Source organism: Podarcis cretensis, assembly GCF_951804945.1.
Source record: "Podarcis cretensis genome assembly, chromosome: 6".
Taxonomy (NCBI): domain Eukaryota; kingdom Metazoa; phylum Chordata; class Lepidosauria; order Squamata; family Lacertidae; genus Podarcis; species Podarcis cretensis.
This window is the reverse complement of record NC_137175.1, coordinates 16,776,926-16,791,779: the sequence shown is the minus strand read 5'-3', so window position 1 is coordinate 16,791,779 and position 14,854 is coordinate 16,776,926.

The window sequence follows — 14,854 nt, the reverse complement described above, 5'->3', positions numbered from 1 at the left end:
AACCTCTGGAAATCCTGTAAGAGAAAAATTGGCTTCTCATCTGTGCAAAGACAATCTATGTCAGCATCATGCATATTTTTAACCTTATCACAAAACTCTTTAAACCTTTCTAAGGCTTCTTTCGGTCTCTCCAAAAGATAAATCCAGACAAAACCTGTAAAAGAATCAACACATATTAGGTAATACTTTGCATTGCCTCTAGATGGTGCTAAAGGACCAATCACATCAGCATACACCCGCTGAAATGCCTTGTCAACCCTCGAGGTGACCTGCTTGGTGTTCTTCTTGGCTACACCTGCAAAAGAAATCATGTTAGAATCACAAGAATTACATTCCATGTAATCACTTTGATCAAAAGTCAACAAATACAGTCCATCTTTCTCTTTGGCAGAAAGATACAACTCTCCATCCTTGTAGATCTCGCAGTGTTGATCATCATAGGACAGTTTTAGTCCCTTCTTGGCAATCTGCGAAACGCTGAGCAGATTGTACTTCAACTCTGGAACCAAATAAACATTGTTTATAGTCAAGTTCAGACTTTTAAGATACACAGTCCCAATTCCGGTGGCTTCCAGCTCTCGACCGTTGGCTTGTTGTACAACGAAGCTTTGCTTCTCAAACGACGAAAACAAATCCCCGCGATGGGTCATGTGAACCGTCGCTCCCGTGTCTAAAACGAAGGAATTCCCCACTTGTGGTGTGGCTTTTAGGGACATCAAAGCCTTTGCAGGCTTCGCCTGTGACTTGGCATGACTTCTGCCTGACGCCTCAGACTTCGTGGAGCTTCCCTTGGCTCCTTTGTTCTGACGTGGCTTCTTGCAGTACCGCTGAAAATGCCCAGTCTGCCCACAATTGAAACATCGGACAACGTTCAAAGCTACAGCGTCTCCTCCAGTAGCTACAGCAGTGGGGGTGTCTGAACTCCGTTCTTCCCTCCCCCTGTCCTTGACTTCCAGGGCGGCAAGTCTGTCATGTTCGTTCAGAACCACGGCAAAGACCCTGTCCGAAGTCAAATCTTGTGCTGGGAGAGACCCCAGCTGACTGGCAACCGTTTTGTAAGTCCGATTCAGGCTGTTTATCACCATGAAGCAAAACACTTCCTCCTGCAGACGGAAATTGCGTTCCACCATCTGCTGACGCAGAAATTTCATTTCCGTCAGGTGCGCTTGAACATCTCCATCAGGCGCAAGCCTCAGGTTAGTCAGCTTTTCAAAATACAGCAACGCTGAAGAACCTGCATCTCTCTGATGTGTCCTTCTCAGCGTGTCCCAAACGTCTTTCGCGTGCTGTAAATCTTGTATATGAATAAGCTGAGAGTCTGACACACACAGAATTATTGCCGTTCTGGCCTTCACATCCTGGGACTCCCAAGGACGCGTTGGTGCTGCAGGGATGGGGTTCTCAACCACCCCAAACAGTCTCTGATTCTGCAGCAAGGCCTTCATCTTAATAGACCAAGATGCATAATTGTCACTGGTCAAGAGGGGTGGAGAAGGCAGACTTCCCTTCTTGACATCCATTTTGAGTCCTTGCATTGACTCTCAAACACAAGCCTCTAAAATCCAATAGCTGGCTTGTTTACACTCTGTGCACCTGGCAGCAATAACACTGGCTGCTTGGAAAGTCCCTTTCACAGTTCCTTTGTAAGGGCCTAGTCAAAACACGAGCTGTTTTAGCCTCTCTGGGCATAGCCTGACTTCCAGCCCTTATCTTGAAACTGGCCTGCGTTGCTAAGCAACCACATTCCTTTCCTTGGACAGGAAAAACCACAGGAATGTTTGGAATGCAGACTCTTCTCTCTCGGAGCTGTTTTTCCCAAACGTTGCTCCCATGAAGCAGAGAATTAATCCATCTGCATTCACACTCTTAAGCCCGAAAATCTCATACCTGGGCTCCGTAGCTTGGCTTTCAGCTTCTTCTGGTCAGCTTCTAGCTGCAGAGAAGCAGCCTCCATCTCAGGCTTCCATGGAGAGGGATGAAAATAGCAGCTCTGCTCCTATTTCTGCAGACTTCCATGGATCGTAGAAACCATGCTCTGCTACCAATGTTAGAATTCAGGGTCGGGTCAGAGGTATGTGCCTATCTCTCCAGGCACAGGCTGAATTCTTTCGACCTCCCTCCGGCGACTCCCGGCAGGAAAAACACACGAGGTCCGTTCCGGCGATTTTCCTCAGGCTGTGAGGAAAACACACCAACTGCTCCCTGCTCCCCCCTGCTCCCTGCATATCCCCAGGGAGGGGAATCAGACTCAGACAGAAATGTATCTACATGTTTTATTCCTGTCTTCAGCAGTCAAACAGTAAAAGATGTCTGCTCTCTTCAACAAAACAGAGAGAAACTCCAAACTCCACCCATGTACATCCTGTACAGATCATATGACACACACACTGAGCTAACATCCGGTGCTCAGTACAGAATGGACTGCCCCTTTGTTTCCATGGCAACAGTCACACACATCCTGTTTGGCTTTCCAGCCACAAGCAGCTGACTTGGCTGCTAGAGCCTTTGCTTGCTGCTGCATTGCTGCTTTAGAATAACAGTATATTGTCTCCCTGCTTATTCAACTTATATGCAGAATTCATCATGCGAAAGGCTGGGCTGGATGAATCCCAAGCTGGAATTAAGATCACCGGAAGAAATATCAACAACCTCAGATATGCAGATGACACAACCTTGATGGCAGAAAGTGAGGAGGAATTAAAGAACCTTTTAATGAGGGTAAAAGAGGAGAGCGCAGAATATGGTCTGAAGCTCAACATCAAAAAAACGAAGATCATGGCCACTGGTTCCATCACCTCCTGGCAAATAGAAGGGGAAGAAATGGAGGCAGTGAGAGATTTTACTTTCTTGGGCTCCCTGATCACTGCAGATGGTGACAGCAGTCGCGAAATTAAAAGACGCCTTCTCCTTGGGAGAAAGGCAATGGCAAACCTAGACAGCATCTTAAAAAGTAGAGACATCACCTTACCAACAAAGGTCTGTATAGTAAAAGCCATGGTTTTCCCAGTAGTGATGTATGGAAGTGAGAGCTGGACCATAAAGAAGGCTGATTGCCGAAGAATGGATGCTTTTGAATTATGGTGCTGGAGGAGATTCTTGAGAGTCCCATGGACTGCAAGAAGATCAAACCTCTCCATCCTGAAGGAAATCAGCCCTGGGTGCTCACTGGAAGGACATATTGTGAAGCTGAGGCTCCAATACTCTGGCCACCTCATGAGAAGAGAAGACTCCCTGGAAAAGACCCTGATGTTGGGAAAGATGGAGGGCACAAGGAGAAGGGGACGACAGAGGACGAGATGGTTAGACAGTGTTCTCAAAGCTACAAACATGAGTCTGACCAGACTGACCAGGCAGTAGAAGACAGGAGTGCCTGGCGTGCTCTGGTCCATGGGGTCATGAAGAGTCGGACATGACTAAATGACTAAACAACAACAACAACAACAACCTTACTTCATCACTGAGTTTTCTAAAAAGATGTGCAGAATCTTCAGCTCATTTTGAATATTTACGTAGTACTTCTTCCCTAAGCAAAAATTCAGATATGTTATTCCAGTCATTCTGACAACAAATCTGTAAAGTCAAGTAACATTATTACTTCCATATATGGAAGGAGTAAGGATGGTCTGTTCCATTTTGCCACCTGAGGTGAAAAGAAAAGGTGCTATTCTCCCTTGCCCTCCCAAGTCTCACTTACCGGGGTCATGCAGTGGCAACTTCCAGTGAGATCTTGTGAGAGTTCTACAAAGTCTCACTGGAAACTGTTGCTGCCACCACAGCCATGTGACCCCTGTGGCGGATGGGCTGCTCACAGGGGCACTGCCCTGTGGGGATTCTGACACTTGAAATGGCTGCTTTATTCCACCTCATGGACAGGCTTGTCCTGGGAAGGGGGCTAAGAGAACTTGCCTATGGCACTAGGGCCATCTCCAACTTTGAGGAAGGCCTCACTATAGTGCCCTCTGGGTGATCCCCCAGGAGCTCTTATCAGCTGATGTGATGTGGAAAACAGTAGGACCCCCATAAAAGGTAGTGTTGCTTAGAGCTGCCAGTTAAATTTCTCACAATGCCCCAGAGTGTTGTGGGTGCACAGCCACCAAGGCAAGCATCAGCAGTAGTCCCCACAAGGATACTGGAGTACAGGTCAGTGGCCAAAGAACTCACACAATCAACCACTGCAACCACTGAATGACTAGTGAGTCAACAACTACACATAGTGGGGTATAGAATGGGGGATCACAAGTTGTGAAGGCTTGTTGATATTTCCACCCTATGCTTGTGAGCATTTTTTCATAACGACGAGATGAAAAGTTGGAAGCAGACTCTTTTTTAAATACATTGTGAATACTGAATCTTAGCCTCTTTAACATTCATATAATGAAAAAGTGATAAACTCCACAGAAAAGGGGAGAAAGTGCATTCAAACATTATTGCTGTAATCCCTGCCACTAACAAACTCTCTCACCCCCCCAACCCCCCCCCCCCCCAATTATAACTTCTTCAAGGTTATGGACAAAGTGAAATTACCACACTATAAAACTGTCCCAGGGTACAAGTTTTCCAAATGTTTCTGAGAATCTGCCACATAACTTGAAATGACAGCCTCATCTCCAGCATGGGAAAATGCAACAGAAGATTATCAGGAGGCAAATCTTATCAAACACATCTTTGGATTCCTTTGGATTTAGAAGTGTGTTACCATTTCAAATCTACTCAATGTGAAAATAAAATTTGTTGCATCAACCTAGGGAAATAACCAGTAATGAAATCAGCCTATTATGGGCTCTAGAGAACTTGCATCGGAAAGCACTTTTCACTCCTTATGCTTTCATAATTTCCTATATGACTTTTATTGGTTTATCTATTGATTAGGAGAGTAAGAATATGAGCATATCTTAGAATCAGTAAAATGCTATTAACCTTTCAAGTGCCTTTGCACTCAGCAGGTCTAGTCTAAGACATTTTGCTGCCTAGAGTGAAAGACAAGATGGCGCCCACACCTTGCTGAAAGATGTGTATAATCCAACTGAATCTGATTTCAACCCTGGGCAGATCTACACTCATGGTTTTTAATGTTAAGGAAGGGTTAAGGCAATGCTTTTTTTTCCTGGGGGGATGCAGGGGTACTCATACCCCTAAACATTTTGTGAATCTAACTGGAAAAGTAATTTTTTAAAAATAAAGTTTTGTTTCTTCTCTAGCACGGTGAATCGTCAGTTCCATTGCTACCCCCATGGTGGCCTCATTTCCTATCACGGCGTTTCTTGAATCTCAGATTGAAGCGGGTGTTTAATGTGTGAAGTAGGAGTTGGGAGTAGGAGGGAAGATGTTAGTGCACACAACCTCATGCCAATGTGGAATTACTGTGAGCTATCAGCTGTGTAACATGAGGTAATGCATGTTCTTTGTACTTTTGTCCATTTACTGTCCTTATTTTTCCAAATTTGAACGATAAAATGGTGATTTTATTGAGTCAAAATGAGAATACGCCTAAACATTTTTTAAAGAAAATGTTAAGGAATGGTTTTGATAGCATAGATGGACACATGGCATCCTACATTTTACGTTCATCATACGTTATTACCTTATCCTTTTATTACTTCATTTTAAATAATTTTATGCCCCTACAGTGGTACCTCGGGTTACGGACGCTTCAGGTTACAGACACTTCAGATTACAGACTCCACTAACCCAGAAATAGTACCTCAGGTTAAGAACTTTGCTTCAGGATGAGAACAGAAATCAGGCAGCAGCAGCGCGGTGGCAGCGGGAGGCCCCATTAGCTAAAGTGGTACCTCAGGTTAAGAACGGTTTCAGGTTAAGAACGGACCTCCAGAACGAATTAAGTTCTTAACCGGAGGTACCATTGTATATCAGTGAAACACTGCTCATATGTCCCTATGTAGTGTTTTACCTTTTTAAAAACTGCATTCAAACTCCAACTCCCCCTCTAACGGTATCCGGGGGGGGGGGGCAGATAACAAAGGACACGGAGGGAGGGGAGGAGGAAGAATTTAAATGTGACACCGGAGGGTGGAGCAGAGCAACGAGTGACCAGAAGTTGGGAAAGAAATGGTGTTTTGGAAAATGGTGTGGCCAGGTATTACTTACATTTCATGGGGGGGGGGGGGAGACAAGGTAAAAACATTTTGATTAGCAAGTATGTCCTGTGACATTTTAGAACAACATATCTAATATTGTTTTAAGAGAGTGATATAACGTTAAACAGGTCTGTGTAGATCCAGCCCTGATAATGAGACAGCATCCTTTATTTCAGGGATGGTGAACCTGCGGCTCTCCAGATGTTGTTGGACTCCAACTCCCATCAGCCCCAGTCAGCATTACCACTAGTCAGAATTCATGGTAGTTGAAGTACAGCAACACTTGATGGATCCATGGTTCCTCAACCCTGCTTTGCTGTATTTGAGGGCAGTAGCTGCAGAGATCTGGACCATAAAGAAGGCTTATCGCCGAAGAATTGATGCTTTTGTATTATGGTGCTGGAGGAGACTCTTGAGAGTCCCATGGACTGCAAGAAGATCAAACCTCTCCATTCTGAAAGAAATCAGTCCTGAGTGCTCCCTGGAAGGACAGATCCTGAAGCTGAGGCTCCAATACTTTGGCCAGCTCATGAGAAGAGAAGACTCCCTGGAAAAGACCCTGATGTTGGGAAAGATGGAGGGCACAAGGAGAAGGGACGACAGAGGACGAAATGGTTGGACAGTGTTCTCGAAGCTACCAGCATGAGTTTGACCAAAGTGCGGGAGGCAGTGGAAGACAGGAGTGCCTGGCGTGCTCTGGTCCATTAGGTCACAAAGAGTTGGACACAACTAAACGACTAAACAACAACAACAGCTGCAGAGCAAGCTAACTTAGAGGACTCAGGCCATCTCCCAGCATCTGCTACCTGAGGCAGCCGCCTCACCCTGCCTATTGGCAGGGCAAACCATAGCAATCAGTAGCTAACTAAACTTGACCTTTGCAAAGTACGATAAGAACTCACAAGCCTCGTGTTAGCTTTCCTCTCTAATGATTTATTTTTTAGTGCAGATCAGAAGAAATGGAAGACTTATCACACCGATTTATTCTGTGTCCCATAGAAAATATCTTGCCATTTAGCAGGGAATGAGGAGCACCAAAAGCCTGCAATTCCCTTGTAGAACAGCCTTGTTTGATTTGCTTGGCCAAGAGGAAATTCATGGCCTGTGTTTGCTCTGTAATTTGAATCATTCAGTTAGAAAGTAAAGCAAGAAATGAAAACTGAAGGTAAGAAATTTGAAAGTCAGAGATCTGGAGCAAATAAAGTGATTTGACAATAAGTGAGGAGGGAAGAAAAGCATATTTTAAAATTGATTTGACTGGGGAGGGGTTAGTTTTGCTATTTATTGCTGCAATTCCACTCCAAATCTCCACTGCATGCTGCTTAGAGTTGTTGTGATGTAAGCCAAATAAATATATTAGTATGTGTGTTCAGCTGTAGCTTAAAGAGACCTATGGGCTAGGCGTGAAGGATTTCCAAGGTAAAACTGCATAACCTGTAAATGAAGAACTGTTTGTCAATGAACCTATTTAGTTGCAATAAAAAGGAAAGAGACGTTCATTGTCTTCTCTAATGATCCCTTTGCAAAAAGGTTGAATAAGTGCCCTATGTGGAAATGGGACAGTTTCCAACTTGTAATATCCTGATTCTTTAAGATACATAACAATCACACCCTTATTAGAGAGGGAAATAATAGGATCTAATTTGTAGCTCCAGGCGATATTTCTGGATAGGGAATATCTTCCTTTGGAACTGATAAAATAATATTCTGAGCATGCGGAGGGATGTGTAGCTGGTGTTATACTTAATATATCTACCTCATTGTTCTTTCCTCAGAGGAGAAGCCACAAAATGGTAGCAATCTCACCCTCTCTCCCTGAAGTATAATACCGCCTGTGCAGTTAAATGGGACCTCATTCAAAGGCCATTGATAGATCTTTATTAGCTCACACGGCTTCTCAATTTTTCCTTCGGCAGTATTTATAACGTATATACAAGCTTGTTTGTTTAATAATTTATTTTTTACCGTCTGTGGCAAATATTGCCAATTTTGAACCCATTTTTGCACCATGTTTGACTGGTTCCAGAGACACTGGAGCAGACCCTAGAGCTGATTTTCTTTACTCCAATGCAACACAGTTAAACTTACTAAAATGAGAATATAATACACCTTTCTATTTTTGAGATGCCTTTTGGAGACAAACTAGACTTGCAAAGCAAACTGGTACATAGCTAATGCCTATTCCCTATTTTGAACCAATACCCTTTTGCCTCCTGTTATAATAAGAAAACCTTCAATTGGTTTGGTTTAATGAACCCCACCTTTAGATATTTGTTAAAGCAAATGCTATTTTGTAACACTTACACTTTTAGTATGCTCGGATAGCAACCATACACTTTCTCATATAATTTAGCTTTTGATAGTATGTATATGAAGCTGCTCTCCAGATGTGCTTTTTAAAAATAATTCTTTGTATTTGTTGTAGTTTTATCATATGTTGCAAAAATTATATTGCTTTGATGACAGTAGTCTATGGCTGGATCTACACAGCTATAAAAAGTGCTCTGAAATGCTCTGCAAAAAACCGTTGTAAAGATCAATGTTGAAAATGTCATTGAGTTGTGATTTCAGCTCTACAGCACCATCTGGTGTCACAGTGTTATAACACATTATACCCCTGCATTTTGACTAATGTACTGTAATAACCAAAATTATTACAGAAGTTGCAATGTATGTATTTTTGCATATGCATTTTTCATGTAGCTGGATATTTTCTGGGTGGCAGTCTTCTACATTTTTGATAATTGAGAAAGTTTAGAAAAAAATCTCATTCAAAAGGAAAAATTGGGTATAAATATCACTTCCTTTGTGCCTCTCTTACTGTTTCATTTGAGAGGAGCCATCTCACCTTTGCTTGCTGTCCAATTCTAGCTTTGCTCTGTGTAATTCTGATTTAATTAGGGCTTCTCAGCTCTGAATAAGTAGTGACTACTTTGTAATGATAGCTTGTACTTTATAATGTTCTTATATCTTTTAATGCTATCACTAACTTTACCATTGGTAACTTTATTAATCTTCTTTCCTGTAATGTTTGAGTAAGTCCTGCTTGGTAAACGAAATATATGACCTATGAGCCTAACGACTGATTCTTGAATCTTAAACTTTCTCTGTGCTGATAACAGAGCAGAACTAACTCTTTCACTTAGTGTGGCAGTTGTCCCAGAGAGAACAGAACGGAAAAACTTAACTGCCGGACTCTATGTCTGCTACATATAAATTAGGCTTAGATTTCCCTTTGAACAGAGCAAAATTGTTACAGCTTGGTTGTGGTTTACTTTCTCTCTCGCATTAAAATATGATTAAAATTAGCAGCAAAAAAGAGATTAAAACGCACCAACATGTGTCTGGATAGACTTGCCTAAAGAAAATGTTCTGAATCATGCTATGTAAAGTACCACTGCTGCAATAGGTTTTTAATCTATTGGGAAACACGATATGCTGGATCTGTTCCAGAAATAATGTTGTTGTTGTTGTTGTTTGTTGTTGTTAAATTTCTGTCCCGCCAAACATCAAAGAGTGGTTTACAAAATAAAAGCACAAACATTCACACCATAGTAACAAACAAAAGCAATACCCCACCACAGTTTAAAAGGTCATAGATTGTTTAATTAGCCAAAGGCCTGGGAGAAGAGGAATGTTTTTGTCTGCACCTAAAGATACACAACAAAGGTGCCAGATGAGCATTCCACAAATGGGGAGCCACCACAGAAAAGGCCCATTCTAGTGTTTCCACCCTCTGATCCTCTTAGGGAGGAGGCATGTGAAGAAGGGCCTCAGATGATTATTGCAGGGTCTGGATTGGATCATATAGGGAAAGGTGGCACATGGACTTTTGAAACTATACAGCTAATTGTGACAATTGTTTACTTTTGCTACAGTTATAAGAGGAAACATGTATCAATGCACATGGAACTAAGTAACAGGTTTAGGACAGCAGTCAGAGAGAGAAACTTGGTGACACAGAGGGAAGGTTGAGGTTAAGGAAACAGCTACCAGGAATTGATTCAGCAGAGACAGAACAGAAAGCCACTCCCGACCTAAGGGGGGGGGGTTGCGGGCTTACGCCCCCGTCTACATTCTCGCGGGGCTGGCTCCATTATTATTCATTATCCACAGCGCCAGCCAATCGGCTGGCGGTAGGGGCGGGGTTAACAAAGGGCATTTAAGGTCGGGGCAGCCCTAGCTCGCCCCTTTCTTTCCTTACGTTATTGTTATGCAAATGAAGTCGGGGGGGAGGAGCGCCATCACCTTCCCCAAATCTTGAAGGGTAGTTCGTTAAAGGACTCTGGGGCGCGTCGCCTCGTCCGAAACCTACGGAGGCTAGGGCCTAAAGCGCGCTCCCAAGCGGTAACCCCTTGGGGAGCGCCTAGGGATGTGCATCTCAGGGGCTCCCCCTGTTGGTGCCTAACCCTTCCCAGTTAGACCGGATAGTCTGTTAGGGCCAATGCCTAAGCCAATACCGCTCTTACCTGTAATCAATAAATTTGTGGCCATTTTCGCCCATTAACCTAAATTCTGGTGTCCGGTCTGTGGGAGGGGCAGGAATTGCCACGCAAAGAGAGCAGGCAGGTTAGAAAGAATCAGGAGATAAAGAAAACTTGTTTAAATAAAGCTCTTTGTTTTATAGTTCTCCTGCCTGATCCTTAGTGATAATTAAAATTACTTGAAACAACCCCCGACCCAGACAGCTGCTCCAGAAGGATATCATGGCTGGTGGTGTCAAAAGCTACTGAGAGGTCGAGGAGAACTAACAAGGGCACATTTCCTCTGTCTCTCTCCTAACAGAGGTCATCACACATTGTGACTAAAGCAGTTTCTGTGCCAAAACAGGGCCAAAACCCCAACTGAAATGGATCTAGAAAATCAGTTTCCTCCAAAAGCAGCTGGATCTGGTCCACAACCACCTGTTCAAGAACTGTGTGCAAGGACTGGTTATCTAATAATCTAATTATTTAGATTTCCTAAATCCAGGGAACTTACTACTTCAAGCAGGCAGGGACCACCCCCTCCCTGGCCCAGCCAGTTGTCCCCTCACTGCTAGGTTTTATCCGCCGGGGGGGGGGCAAGGGTCTAGAGTGCAAGCAGTCACCCATACTGATCCAAGCACATTGTCAACATCCCTGAGCCTTGCCTACTGAAACTTATCCAACATGACAGGACTAGACAGTGCTCTGGAAACCCCTTTTGATTCATTTGCAGAGTCAAGGTCCTGGTGGATGCAAGTGATTTTATCCTCAAAATGCTTTGCAAAGAAGTCACAGTGAGCTACCATCAGTTCTACCACCAATTTTGGACCAGACTATAAAAGGCCATGTACCACCTAGATGGAATAATGAGGATACAACTAAGTAGGCTGAATGATGAGCCCTCACTAGTGCTTGATGGCATTTGACTGGAGTTTTCCTCCACTCGCGTTCAAGCTATCTCCCAGTTTGTTTCATTACCCTGAGCGCTGGCGTGTACTAGGGAGCTAAGCGGGCTCCACAAAACAGGAGAGGGCGTTCAGGGGCAATTGTGTCAATGGCCTAATTTCAAATGAAATTGAAGTTATGGGATTTAGTCCCCTTAAGCACTGCTGCATCTCCCTCCACCTTGCTTCTTAGATTTTTCAGTACCAGCCATAATGTCTACGCTCTGCCTCCATAAATGGAGGTATTTGAATACCAGTTGCTTGAAACCACAGGAGGGGAGAATATACCTTCCAAGTGCTTTGATTTTGCTGGGATGGTCCCGGAATACCTAAAGCTGTCACAGCTTCTGACTTGATCCCAGGGCACCCTGATTTCTCCCAGCCACTGGGCAGGGGCCGTGGAAGCAACTGTTGATTTTGCAGTGTCCCAAGCACAGCGGAATGATGAGGAGTACGTGCCACATACTCTATATTACTTTATTTACACTTCAAAGCTGGTAGATTACAGAAAAACATCTTGCCTCTGCCGGAGCAGAGAAAGCATCCTCTCTCCTCTGAAGCACGGAGAGAACAACAGTGAGAACAGTGAAAAACAGGAAACCAGTGTACGTCACATCCAGTCTCCTTTCCCGTGAGAAACCCAACAGCAATGCTGTCTGTGGAATGTAAACACCTGTCTCGTGACAAGCACTTCGCTGCACAGTGAAGAGAGCAGAAACCAACAGCAACTCCTGGGGTGGCAGCAGCATTGGGAAGGAGGCATGAGAGCATTTACTAGGCTTTGGGGGAAAGGAAGATGAACTCTATGTTAAAGTCCTCACACCACCTGCTCAAACCCACACAAGCACCTCTTCTTGCTGCTTTCTTCAGGTGAGGGAGAATGGGTTTGTGCAGAGGTCACAACTCTTTGGAGTGCCTGCTTAAAACCATTTTTGTTTAGGTGAGCTCTATTTAGCCATGTAGAATGCTGGCATGTGCCTCAATCTATTTTCTTAGCTACTGTTGGTTTTTAGTCTTTTCCTTTTATTTTTAGAATGTGTTTGAAATGCCTGCTAACTGTTACATTTTTATAAAGTGCTGAGAGGTGTTTGGGTCTTTTGCTTTTGCTTTTCTTCAGAATCCCGCATCACATCTCACTTTATTGAGCCCTTTATGATAAAGGTAAAGGTAAAGGTACCCCTGCCCGTACGGGCCAGTCTTGACAGACTCTGGGGTTGTGCGCCCATCTCACTTAAGAGGCCAGGGGCCAGCGCTGTCCGGAGACACTTCCGGGTCACGTGGCCAGCGTGACATCGCTGCTCTGGCGAGCCAGAGCCGCACACGGAAACGCCGTTTACCTTCCCGCTGGTAAGCGGTCCCTATTTATCTACTTGCACCCGGAGGTGCTTTCGAACTGCTAGGTTGGCAGGCTCTGGGACCGAGCAGCGGGAGCGCACCCCGCTGCAGGGATTCGAACCGCCGACCTTTCGATCGGCAAGTCCTAGGCCCTTTATGATAATGAGAAGTAATTCCAATGAAGCTCCGGGCCTTCTTTTTACCTGTCGGGGGGGTGCTTTTGTATTGTGTCCTGCTTGTGGGTTTTCCCCTGGCTTCTGGTTGGCCACTTTGAGAAAAGGGGGGAGGAGGAGGAGGAGGAGGAGGAGGAGGAGGAGGACGACAACAACAACAACAACAACAACAACAACAACAACAACAACTAGATGGGCGGTTGGCATAGGAGTCAACTCCAGGGGGCCATGGGTCCTTGGGCACCAAGAATAATTTAATTGTGGGGGTTGGGCACCCACAAAGTCAATGAACAATGCTGTCTCTGAGAGAGAAGCAGTTCAGCTCCACCCTCCACAGCCAGCCAGCCAGTGAGGCACCCTTTTGGGGTGGGGGCTCAGACATGTAGGCAGAATCTTAGCTGGAGATGGTTGGAGAGAGAGAAATGCACAGAAACAACTATGCATGGACCTCCATCCCCCCCACCCTAGCAATATTTTTTCTGCAGGTAAATCCATGTTGGAAAGACCGACAGAAGGAAGCGTGGTGGGTCTGGAGGCAGGTTTTCAAAGGCACAAATAGCATTTGCTTCATTCATTTAGATTTATTCTATGACTGATCCCAAGAGCTCAACTCAGGTTAAACCATTAAACTGCAAAAAACCCAAAACAAAACACTTTCTCATCTCAAAGGTACACGAGTTACAAAGTGCAAATATGTTGAAATGATGTGTTATGCTTAACATTTGATTGAAAAAAGAATGCTTTTTCAAGGGTGCCAAATGGTAGCCATAACAACTTGCATTGGGTGTGTACCCCTGATAATGCAGTAGGCTCAGTAATACTCTCTCTCCTTCCCTGGATTTCTGCTGCTACAGAGTGCATTGACATTGTCCATACTAGGGTTTGTAAGGAATTGTCTCTCATTGTGGCTCCCAATCAGTTAGTGATGGTTCCACAATCAATAGTGTATATTCTGGGGTGGAATAATGCCTCCATTGCGCCATCCAGCAGAACTTTTCCGGGTAGTGTAGGGCCTTTTACAGTCTGGCCCGAGGGGGTGACATAACCAATGGGAGCACACTGTGACTTGTTTGAGGATAAAATTGCTTGCATCCACCAGAATGTTGACTCCACTGTTACAGCAGATGAATCTCAAGAGGTGTCCAGAGCTCTAGTTGGGTGAGTGTCAGTTAGCGTGAAGGGTGTGGGCCAGGTGGTTGGATTGGTCAGAGTGACCACTTCAGCTTTGGACCCTTGCTCCTATTGGCTGATAAAAGCAAGCAGGGAGGGGGACAGCTGACTGGGCCAGGGAGATGATTATTGCCTCCTCGCAAGAGGGGGTGGTCCCTGCTTGCTTGATGGAGATCCATCCACTCATTTGTTGATAGCAGAGTTTTATACAATGGGGAGGGAGCAGGAGGGCAAAGGAACACAAGAGCATAGGAAACATCCTGCTGGAGAAGACCAAAGGCCCATCTAGTCCAGCAACCTGTTCTCACAATGGCTGACCAGATGCCTATAGGATGCCTGCAAGTGCACTGCACACCTGTGATTCTCAGCAACTGCTTTTCAGAGGCATACTGCCTCAGACAGTGGAAACAGAACATAGGTATGCACTGTTTTTTTTCCTTAAAAAAAATGTCTAGGGGTACTCTCCTCATATTGAAATACTGCCCCTCAATGGGGCCAAACTTAGATTCACAAAGTGTTTAAGGGTATGCGTACCCCTGCATCCCCCCAGAAAAAAAGCACTGTAGGTATGGCTAGTAACCACTGATAGCCTTATCCTCCAAGGGAAGTTGAGTTGAGACTGTGCATTGCAGTGGGGAGATGAATGGGTACAATAGGAGCTCGCAAAT